The sequence below is a fragment of the Orycteropus afer genome, unplaced genomic scaffold (genome assembly GCF_000298275.1).
Source record: "Orycteropus afer afer isolate SDZICR_OR568_19922 unplaced genomic scaffold, OryAfe1.0 scaffold00359, whole genome shotgun sequence".
NCBI lineage: Eukaryota > Metazoa > Chordata > Mammalia > Tubulidentata > Orycteropodidae > Orycteropus > Orycteropus afer.
Genome location: NW_006921946.1, coordinates 918,473 through 931,114, shown reverse-complemented (window position 1 = coordinate 931,114; position 12,642 = coordinate 918,473).

Below are 12,642 nucleotides of genomic sequence, written 5' to 3'. Positions count from 1 at the left end.
CCTTCCGAGGAGTGGCTGGTGGGTTTGAACCGCCAGCCTTCTGGTTAGCAGTCAAGTGCCTTAGCCACTATGCTACCAGAGCTCCCACAGATGTAGTCAGTCTTATTCCTCTGTATTCCATCTGGTGAGGTCCATATGTATAGCCAATGTTTGTGTTGTTGAAAAAAGGTATTTGCAATGAATAAGTCATTGGTCTTGCAAAATTCTGTCATGCAAACTCCTTCATTATCTGTGTCACCAAGACCAAATTTTCCAACTACTGGTGATTTTTCTTTCTTTCCAACTTTTGCATTCCAATCACCAGTGATAATTAACACATCTTGATTGCATGTTTGGTTAATTTCAGACTGCCGAAGTTGGTAAAAATCTTCAATTTCCTCATCTTTGGTTTTGGTGGTTGGTGCGTAAATTTGAATAATAGTCCTATTAACTGATCTTCCCTGTAGGTGTGTGGATATTATCCTATCACTGACAGCATTGTACTTCAGAATAGATCTTGAAATATTCTTTGTGATGATGAATGCCACTCCATTCCTCTTCAATTTGTCATTTCCGGCATAGTGGAGCATATGGTTGTCTCATTCAAAATCACCAAAACCAGTCCATTTCAGCTCACTGGTGCCTAAGATATCAATCTTTAGTGTTCCATTTCATTTTTGACAGCGTCCAATTTTCCTAGATTCATACTTCGTATATTCTGTGTTCCAATTATTAATGGATGTTTGTGGTTGTTTCTTCTCAGCAAACAGCGGCTCCAAAAGCTTTACCTTATCCATATCATTAAGGTAGGCTCTACTCTGATGAGACAGCTCTTTCCCAGTCATATTTTGAGTGCCTTCTGACCTAAGGGGTTCATCTTCCAGCACTGTATCAGACAGTGTTTCTGGGCTATTCATAAAGTTGTCCGATAATGTATCAGACAGTGTTTCTTTGCTATTCATAAGGTTTTCCTTGACCAATTCTTTGAGAAGTGGATGCCTCTTCCTAGTTCCAAGCCTGTCTCAGTCTGGAAGCTCCACTGAAACCTGTCTACCTTGAGCAACCCTGCTGGCATTTGAAACACCGGTGGTACAGCCTAGCCTTGCTTTTCTTAGCTTTGTGTTGTTACACTTCTGTGAAACCATGTTATTACCACTGTCATAAGTTATTGCATTATGGCTGCTTGATATCATGTGAATTTTTAAAAGCATTATTTGTGTAGAGATAATTTTTTAGCACATTAAATATTTCTGGCAATAATTTACAAAAAATATTTATGTTGTTATTGTTGTTCTTATGTGCCATGGAGTCAGACCCAACTCATAGTGACCCCTCCTTGGGTTTCTGAGGTAGTATCTCTATGGAAGTAGATTGCCCAGTCTTCCTTCCAAGGAGTGGCTTGTGGCTTTGAACCACCATCCTTCTGATTTGCAGTCAAATGCCTTAGACACTACAGCACCAGAGCTCCCAAATTATTTATATCATTTGTAAAAATAAAAATAATAATTTATATTTTCATTTACAGAGATGCATATTGTTTAAAGTCCCAAATAACCTTTTCCATAGAAAAAGTACCACTGTTCTTTCTTCTTGTACCCAAATGTAAATTTCTGGAGACCCAGAGGGTGAAAGGCATCCAAGTGTGTGTCCATGGCAATCTGCTAGGTCTGTGGAGGGAGTTACAGTGGCATTGAGCTGTGAAAAGGATCAATTGTTCTTGTGAAAAATCCTGATGACATTCTTTGAATTCAAAGAATCAAGGTCATTAAAACCATAAATCATCTATTAATCTGTTTTACTGAGATGTTTTTAATGGTCAGTGGATATTTTATGGAATAGATATATAGTTAAAGTAAGAACACTGATGGGAGCATTGAAGATGGTGGAATAAAATTCTCAATACCTTTTCTTTTTGAAGAGTTTTTCCTGACTACTTGCTATACCCCTCCTGACTATGGACTGAATGTGGTGTTAGATTTGTCATTTTCATTCATTTATTCAATCGTGTGCCAGGCACCATGCTGGTGTTACAGAAGAAAACTCCCTGGAGTTTTCTTGTTACATCCAAAGGCACTGTTAGTTTTCCCATAAATAATTTGGTGGCCTGGACATAAAGGATATTTTATCAGGAAATGATAAAATTACAATAATTCTTGTTGGATGTGCCAGGAAGATGGGGATGGTCTCTGTTAATCTGAGAAGAGATGAATGAGCGAAGCTCCCTGTGTCGGAGCAGCGCTGGGTTCAGCTGGGTTTTCAGGGGCTGCTTTTTCAGAAGTAGATTCCCAGGCCTCCTTTCCGAGCCACTGCTGGCGGACTGGAACCACCAATCTTCCGTTAACAGTCATTGTGCTAACTGTTCGCCATCCATGGACTCCTGTAGGTACATAGGTATCATAGCAAATGGAAGGAGTTTACATTTTCTGTCGTCTATCAATTCTATGGTTAAAGAAATTTAGTGTAAAATAATTTGTGTCCCAGTAGTTACTATCAGTTTGCAACGAACTTCAGTGATGCATTAAAGAACTTTTAGTGTTATGCTACTGGTTTGTGACCTCTTTGACCTGTTTTTTGGTAAGCTATGCCCCAGTACATAGGGTATATAATATGAGACCACTGACTATTTGTTGAATTAATTCTACATGAACATTCCATTTGGCAGTATTGTGATGGAATAGGGCATTCCACAGAATTAAAGTTTATATATCCCTTAAATATATCCCTTAAAACCCAAATTTTTATTTTAAAATCTCCAGTTTTTTAAAAGGTTTTTCTAAAATATTAGTAGATTTTTCCCACTTTATTAAAATTATTTTCAATACAATTTCCCTTTATTGAGGATAACTGATATAAGTATGCTCATCTATAGTAATTCTTGAAGCTGCAATTCAACAGTGTTTGCCATTTGTCAAGTCACTACATCATTCATAGAATTTTGAGATTACCTTTCAGATTTTTAATGGTTTTTCAACCAGCTCCTCAACTCTCTGCTCTTACTTTTTGATGTTACATGAGTATCGGATTTCTCCTTTACCTAAGTCGCCATTGTCTTTGTAGGTTTGTTATTGTGGAGTAGTCTATGTAACTGTCTCACTTTCTTCTGATTCATGGCAGTTGTATATTGAGGTTGTCAAGGCGAACTCTGAGTCTGTTGTTGTTGTTGCCATTGAGTCGATTCCAACTTACGGTGGCCCCACGTGTGCAGAGTAGAGCTGCCCCATCGGGTTTTCAAGCCTGTGACCTTTTGAAAGCAGATCACCAGCTTCTCTCCTGAGGTACGTTTCGGTGAGTCTGAACTGCCAGCATTGCAGGTGGTGGTGTAGCTAATGTGATATAAGAAGAATTCTACATACTCATTTGCTTTAAAACCATTTGTAACTATGCCGTTTTTGAAATGAATTAATTTTAGTGAAATTAAAATTTGCATGTTTTTAATTGCTTGGTTCACCATTAGGTAAAGTATATTACTGAGTAAAACTGACTATGAGAAGAAAAGTAGAAAATGTATATTTCTCCCTGGATTGAAATTCAGTACACGTTTTATTCCTGAATGTATCTTCATGGAAGATGGCTTGCTACCACGTATTTTTTGGCATTTTCTAAAAAGTAAGTTTGTGGTTTTACGAAGAAGATGAAAAAAAACAAAAAAAAATTCACTGCTGTCGAGTCAGTTCCACCTCATAGCGACCCCTTCTTGGGTTTCTGAGGCAGTATCTCTACGGAAATAGATTGCTTGATCTTCCTTCTAAGGAGTGGCCAGTGGATTTGAACCTCCACCCTTCTGGTTAGCAGTCAGATGCCTTAGGCACTATGCTATCTTGTGAATAAATTCCTGAAGTTGCAAAATAAGCAGTAGCAGGATGAACTCTAACCAAAAAAGAAATGAAAATATATGTATTTTAAATGTTTTATAACACACACACACATGTACCAGGCACTAGGTTAAAAGCTGTATGTATTTTATCCCATTTGAGTTTCACAGCATAAATTTATATCATTACTATGCCCATCTGCTCTAGTTAAAGCAATTGAGACTTGGAGAGTAATTTGTCTTGCCTGCAGAATTAGTAAGCAATATAAGAGCCTCTTTAAACAATGCAGTTGGGTATTATCTCACATGGAACATAAAAGATAGAGAGAAGGCCTGACTTACTAATACTTCAAATAACTTATATCCACTAAAAAAAAATAATAATAATATGTGAATAGGGTTCAGTTTACTTCCCACATGGAAGCATTAGTGCTTATGTCAATATATTATCTTATCCTTTGTAAATATTTTCTCATGAATTAACTCATTTGTTCTCAAACCATTTTATCAGGATAAAACTCCAAAACCAAACCCTTAGCTAGTGAATTGATTCCCGTAGGGTTTCCAAGGCTGTAATCTCTATGAAAGAAGACTGCCACATCTTTCTCACATGTAGCAGCTGATGGATTCAAACCACCAGCCTTTCCATTAGCAGCCGAGCACCTTAACCACTGCACTAACTCATCAAGATTGAAAACCCGAAACCAAACTCACTGCCATCGAGTCAGGCCCGACTCATAGCGACCCCTCCTTGGGTTTCCAAGGCAGTATCACTACGGAAGTAGATTGCCCAGCCTTCCTTCTGAGGAGTGGCTGATGCATTCAAACCACCTGCCTTCTGGTTAGCATTCAAATGCCTTAGGCACTCTGCCACCATAGCTTCTATCAAGATTGAAGGACCTTGTTTTTCAGAAATGGAGGCTCTTAGAAAGCAAATAGCTGTTCTAAAGGTTCCTAGCTGGATAGTGTAAAAGCCAGGATTTACATTCCCAGTTATTCTGGCTTGAAGTTCTAGTCTCTATCCATTATGCTACACAGCCTTTCAGAGGATCAGACACCGGAAATAGCTTCTTATTTTTGTGAGAGGTCCCGTTGCCTAGATGAAGTTAAGCCATTAAAGAAAACCAGTAGCTATAAACTAGCCAACATAATGTAAAATATTTAATGAAATGCAAGTGCTAAACAAAAAGACACAGGTCACTAGACAGTTAGCCCTTGCCTTTTTTTTTTTCTCTTCCTTAGTTTGCAAGGAGTAACTATGACCATTTAAAAAATAAATGTGGGAGAATAAATGTAAGTAATCAAAAGATGGGAGCTCTGGTGGCATAGTGCCTAAGGCATTTGACTGCTAACCCAAAGGCTGGCAGTTCAAACCCACCAGCCACTCCTCATAAGGAAGATTGAGCCATCTACTTCTGTAGAGATACCGCCTTGGAAACCCAAGGAGGGGACACTATGACTCAGATCTGACTTGACAGCTTATGGTAAAGTTTGTGTGTCAACTTGGCTGGGCCTGGTTGAGTGGCTGGGCAGCTGATGGAGTTATTCCCCATGGTGAGATTGATAATTAACTCCATGGTGGAATCTATTGGAGCAGCTGAGTAGCTGCTTTGACTATGTGGTTTGTTTTCCGTATATAAGAAACAGCTTTGGAAATGGTCTCCAGCTTATGGCACACTTGAACTCTGCATGTAGCCATGTCATTGTTCAGCAGCCTGCCACGCTCTGCTGACCTTGGGACTTTCAGTGGACTTGAATTAATGGCCTGCCATGTGGTTTGGCAACATCGGGACTGTGCCATTTTGTTTGTCAACCTTGGGCTTATTAGCTTCAGCAGCCAGTAGCTGCCTGAGTGAAGAGACACCTCTAGCTTCAGTGGGCTGGGAGCAAGAGGCAGAGCTGAAGCCCAAGGTCGAGGGGCTTTCACCCATCCCCTAGGGCCTGGCACTTTGAACTTGGACTTCTAGCCTCCTGAACTGTAAGAGAATAAACTCCTGTTTGTTAAGGCCATCACATTTGTGGTATGTATTCTTATCTGAGCAGCACTAGGTAACCAGAACAACAACGGTGAAGGAATCAAAAGTTACCATTTTTATATTTAAGAGTAAAATTGGAGTGGAGAATGTAGCATTTCTTTTCAATCATAGATTTGTTTTGTCACTTTGCTGCTTTTTTATTACAAAACTCAAGACATCAATTAAATAACACTGGAGAACAATATGGGTATTATGAGATCTTATTTCTTTGGTTAAATCAATGTGTCTTTGGGGAGACTTATGATTAATTATCAATTAAACATTTTCCATCCAAAAATATTTATTGTTAGAGAAATTAACGGTGAAAGTGTAAACTTCTGAAAGGTGTGAAGTCACTTAAATGTTATACAACATACATTAATGATATCATAAGTTCTGTTTAGTTTCTTAAGTCTTCTTGTAATGTCATATATAAACTTCAAGGTCTAAATCTATTTATAAAAACACTGTTTACCCCTGAGGTACAAAGATGCTACCCTTGGTCTGTTGTAAGATATTCTTTTTTATTTTATTATCACCATTATCACATTAGACACTGCAGGAGTATGTTAATTATCTTGAGGTGTCCCAGTGGCCCAGTAACTCCAGGGCAAAATGCCAGCAGAGTCCTGGTTGTAATCCAGGTCGAAAACACTGCATTAACTTGTTCATTCTTTTGACATCCTCACAAACGGACCGGTAAACCTGGAGAGAAAACATTTGTTCCAACTGAGTTAACTATTCCAAAATAAATAATATCCAACCCCTGGCCAACCATTTGTAATTGTGTATAAAAAGTAGCTAATGAGATGTACTCTGCTAGGCTATTAATGATGTACTGAACAGGAATGCTTTTGAGATATTGTTCCTCTGAGTGCAATAAACCTGGGTTATCTAGGCAACCTAATGAGCATCTTTGAGCAGCTGCCATGTTGGAGAGCATTTAATTTCCAGGCAGAAGTTGGGAGGAGCTGTTGGACAGCAAGCCAGTAAGACCCAGTGCTGTCTTCAGACAGGTTAGATCACCAACTATAAGACCTGAAGATGAGTGCTGTGATTGGTGGTTCAATGGACTCCTCTCTTCTTAAGGCAAATTTAGTGGTTCATAGAACGGGCATTGTGATGTTACAGAGCTCCATGGAGGATGTGCATATATCTACATGGGAAAGATAAGAGAGGGCAAGTGGGATATTTGGCAGAGTAAAGTCTTAGTGGGGGTGGGGGATGAGAGGGAGGAAGCAGAGGAAAGTGAAGCAAACAAAATGATTCTGCCCCCCAAGATTACCAACATTTTTATACTGTGCTAATCTATTGAGCAAGTAGGAATTGAGCAATTTCTACTCACTTCAGACAAATTTTAGAACAGAGGGAAATAAGATGATGAATAATTGATAGCCTATTGGCAACCAATCATCTGTACAAGTAAGACAATAGATATAATCTGTTTTATATAGTTATGAGCTAAATCAATGACTAATATAGGTAAGAACTTGGTCACAGTTGAAAGCCAACTGTCTAAGGATGTCATCGAAGCATTTAATTCCTTTAAATTACTAGCAGGGAAGTGGTTCTAAAATGAAGAATAACTTGAAACTATAAACAATATTAACTTAAAAATAAATAATGAATTTAGGCAAGCTGTCTTAAGTCCTTTCTGAAATAAAAATATTCTGAAAATTTTCCTTTTTAAAATACTCTGTTTGATTTGTAGCTAAGCAATTAGATAAGCACAGTCTCTTTAAGTTTAACTAATAATAAATACTATGCTTTTCCATGTTCAGATTTTTCTTTTGGGATTTACTTCACCATTTGTATTTTCCATTTGCATTGGGTGTCCACACCTACCTTTAAGATTAACAAGGACTTCAAGCTGAGAATAAAATATTAATGATGAACAAATGAGTAGATAATTTTGTGGCAGAGAAAGCACATACTATCCATTTAAAATTCAAGAAATGAAATGTTGATATAAACATACTTTTACAAAGAGCTAAAAGTAGATTTGCATATACCCTATCCCTTGTTCTGGAGCTCTGGTGATGTAGTGCCTAAGGCATTTGACTGCTAACCAAAAGGCTGGCGGTTCAAACCCACCGGCCACTCCTCAGAAGGAAGGTTGGGCAATCTACTTCCATATTGATACTGCCTCGGAAACCCAAGGAGGGGTCGCTATGAGTCAGGTCTGACACTACGGCACATAACAACAACAACTTGTTCTAGTACTCTTTTAAGTAAAGTAAGAGGCTATCTAGCCCTATTTTACAATAGCATAAATATAACAGTTGTAAGCTGTCCAATGTCACCAGTCAGAATCTAGACTCCTGATGCTAAGAAATTAGTGAAAAGAGGCATAAAATGTTTATATGTGATTACAGGTTAAATTAGGCAGATCTACCAAGTTCACCCTGATTTCCTTTTGTTCCTCAAGCTTAAATCGGTATAATGAGGAACAGAAGTGGCTTATTAAGTTTATGAAATATATTGGCAAGTAGAAAATATCTCAAATCATTAAAAATCGATAAAAAAATGACTTTTTTTTTATTATAGTAAATGTTTCTTATGAATAAAAGGGTTTTTTTAGAACAGTTTAAAAAAAAAAAAAAAAGCAAAATGAAATTGATGACAGAAATGAATTCTCAGTCAAAACCCTGGAAAGAAGTCAAGAAAATCTTTCTGCCTTGCCCAGACATAACTACATAATGAATCAGTCAACATGTTGGCAGTGATTTCGTCATGTGATCCACACCTACTTCAGAACAGGTTGCTAACACACAAAGTTGCCAGAATTTCCTGCTCAATGGATGAGCAAACGCTTATGTGTGGGCTTCATTTTATCTAAGGAAAAAATTGTGTTTACAAGTAATGCTTGAAGTAAAATAAGGCGATTTCAAAGTTTACCCAGAAGTAGAAGACCCAGCCAAACTGATCGTGGTAGTCAACAGGATAACCTGTAAGTTGGCTCCATGGCCTGTTTTGCCATGGCTCTTTGTTCTTGCTAGCTGAAGTGCCTGTCACGTGCACTTCTGGCTAAGATTTCCTGAGCTTCACTTTATTCTGCTGATGCTCTCTCTAGCTACTGCATGCAGTCACTTGTGAAAAAGGGGAAGCTTTTATTGTAAAATCCACAATCAGAAAGGAAAACTGGGTTGCAAGTTTGTTTTTTTTTCCTTCAAGCTTCAAAACACATTTACATATTTATCTGTTGTCTACTTGTATCATCAGAGGCATTCTTTGAGACACATCTAAACTCACAGCCTTCGAGTTGCTTCTGACTCAAAGCGACCCCTCGAGTTTCTGAGGTGATATCTTTACAGAAGTAGATTGCCCAGTCTTTCTTCCAAGGAGTGGCTTGTGTACATGTTGTTGTTGTTGTTATGTGCCCTCGAGTCAAGCCCGACTCATAGTGACCCCTCCTTGGGTTTCCAAGGCGATAACACTACGGAAGTAGATTGCCCAACCTTCCTTCCAAGGAGTGGCTGGTGGGTTTGAACCGCCAGCCTTCTGGTTAGCAGTCAAATGCCTTAAGCACTACTCTACCAGAGCTCCTGCTGGTGCACATAGCCATTTTAAATTAAATATTTAAAAATATCTAATCAATACCACTTTAAAGATAGTATCTGAAAACGTAAGAACATGTACAAAAATAAAAATCCCTCCCAGCAGCACCACACAGAGAAATTTACATTTCTGAATATATATAGTATTTATAAAACTGTATTATAAGTGTTGAATATTTTATATCATTTGCATTTCTCCACATCAGTAAATATTTTCATAATTTTAATGGCTTCACATGATTTCATATTATGAGCGTTAACTAATTCATGTAAATGTCTCCAGCTCTTTTTATACTCACATGTTTTCCCATTGTTCACTGTTGAGTTAAGTGCTGTAAACATCTTGGTGCCTGGTCCTTTGTTCTCATCCCTGTCAATCTCTTAAAACATATTTCTTGGAACAGAATCACTAGGTTAAAGGGTATGCAGCCTTTTAAGGATCTTGATAATTTTCCAATTTACTTTCCAAAAGGTTTATGCAAGTTCACACTTATATGTTAGGAAACATCTCAAGGTTTTTGGTGCATCAGTAAACATTGAAGTTCAAAACAAAAGAAGAAACAAAGACACAGAAAAATTAACAATTTATTTGCTGTAAAATGGTATCTCACTGTTGTTTTAATTTCTGTTTCTTTGACTACCAGTAAAGTCTAACATTATTTTATGTGTTTATTTATTGTATTGCATTTTTGCAACTTGCCAGCTATATTTTTGCCTGTATTTATTTGTAAGAATCTTAGATATTTGGAATATTTTATTATATTTGTTGCATATATTTGAACAATTATTAATAGTCGAACATTTATAATTTGCATTTCATTAGACATTTTTCTATATGATTTCTAAATATGTAATCAAAGCTATGAATATTTCCTAATGGTTTTATTCACACGTAGTAAGTCTTGCCCCTCTTGTGATAAATTATTCACTTGTATTTTTTCTTATGCTTTTTGTTCATTCTTTTTTTGAGCTTTCTTTAATCCAATTGAGATTTACTTTGATGGATGTATGAAGTATGATTGAACTTTTTTCCAAGAGGCTACTTTTCCTACCATCTTAATTTAATTTTCATAATTTCATTATCTGATTATGATGTTTCCCTTATTACAGATTCAACTTATGTATGTACTAGGTCCAATTATACTACTATGTGCTTTGTTTTAATGATCTCCCTGTCAACTTAATCTCTTAATATCTGGTAAACCAACACCCCATTATTTCTTTTTCTCAAGTTCTTATTGTTCAGTACTTTACATTACTCCTCCTATATAAACTTTAAAATAATTCTGCCAATTAAAAACACCACAGTGAAATTTAATCTGTTCATTAACCTGCAAAGACCTGTTATCTTCCCAAAGTTCAGTGTTCCCATTTAAGAATGCTAGACCTTTCCATTTGTTCATATTTTCTTTTATATTAATAATGGTTCATGATTTTCTTCACTTATGCACTTTCTTGGTGTTTTATGCTTCTCATGGTTCATGTGAATGGAATGCCATTGTAACCTCTAATTGGTTACTTTAATGTGTCAATCATCCACAGGTTCCTGGGAGATCCTAACTGTAGAGCAGCACAGCAGACGTTCTTGTTCTCTGCCTGATTTACATGAAAACTCATGGGCATAACACTTCACAACAGTGATCTAAATAGAATAGCACATTGTTTTACACATACTAATACAACAGTGTAATGATGCATAATACAAGTATAACAGCACACTGTTTTTATAATTTGGTGAGCGCCATGTTTCCTACCCATTTTCATATAAATTTTCTTATACAGATTTTGTTCTCTTTTCACTGGTAATATTACTCATAACTTCTAGTAATTATTTGTACACATGCTATTATTTCTATCTCTGCTCTACGTATCACTATTTCATAGACAATTAGATTTATCTTCATATGGTAGAGCAAATTCACTATTACTTATCTAAATAAACCTAGGCAGGTATAATGATTGTAGGACTGTACAATAACAATGAGTTTAGGCCACCTTAGTGGTTTTTTTGGTGTTGTAGAAGGTTGACATGAAAAAAAGGGAGAGTATTTAGTTTCTCACTGACTATTTTATACATAAAGCTCAAACAAGTTTAGCTTAATGGAAACCATCATCACTGATATCATTTAAGACAAAGAAACAACAAATTTTTCAATGTTAAATCAACTTTATATTTCATTATCCAAAAATGTACCCATATACCAATGAACATATAGAGTATGATTTATGAAAACATAAATTCTTTATATAGGCACTGTTTAACATCTGGAAAAACAGTGGTTTTCTGTAGGAGATAGGATTACTAGTGATTCTTCACTATTTTTGCTTATCTGTATTTTTCTCATTTATCTGAAACACATGTATTAATTGTGTACTAATGAACAAAATTATCAACAGTTTTTTAACAGAAAATAGTTTTAGAAATAGAGATAAATCATATTGGGTCAAACAAATATATCTAAAATAGGAACTAATACCAGCTACTTTCCAAGTCAAGCCTGTGACTATTTTGAAAGTGAAAATATTGAAAAGTTTTTAATAGAGCTGGTAAACATATTGCCACCATACAAATTCTCTGTGGAAAGGCATTCATAGTTCTTATTGTCTGAGGAACAATAAAATCTAATTGCCAACCAATGAACTCTTCCTTAGTTCTATGAGACATATGTATTTAATTGGATGTCTCATAACTAAAATAAACATATGGAAGAACTGGTATTATTCTTTGCATTCTCCTTTATGTTCAATTTTGACATTTCTTTGATAATTTTACCATTTGATTTTTTTTTCTTTGTATAGAGCCTCAAGTCTTTTTCATCTCTTTAACCTCACCCTTTAATTAATAAGTCACCTGGATTCTTGTAACTCACACCTTTCCAGAATTCCTTATATTCAACAATAAGAATGAACACATCCTTTATCAAATCCACAGAAACAAATATTATACATTTCATCATTTTAAGAGATTTAAAAGTGTGTACACACTTGGCTAGATTCTATTATATATAGCATTTATTGGTTTTCAAAATATATAAGGCAACAACATTTGGCACTAAGTTGTGATTTAAGTTTTGAGATAGTCAAAAGTATTTTTATTTTTAACTCATTGCAGTGGAAAGAAAACCAATGAACTCTTCTTTCTAACATTGCAAAGCTGCTGAAATTGGAGAATAAATTGTTTAGGAGGAATATATATTTTAATATATTTGGGTTTTAGTTCTGCCTCTTGTTCAAGGCCCCCTGGAGTTAAAGGCATTTCCTAACTCAAGCAGCTGCTGGC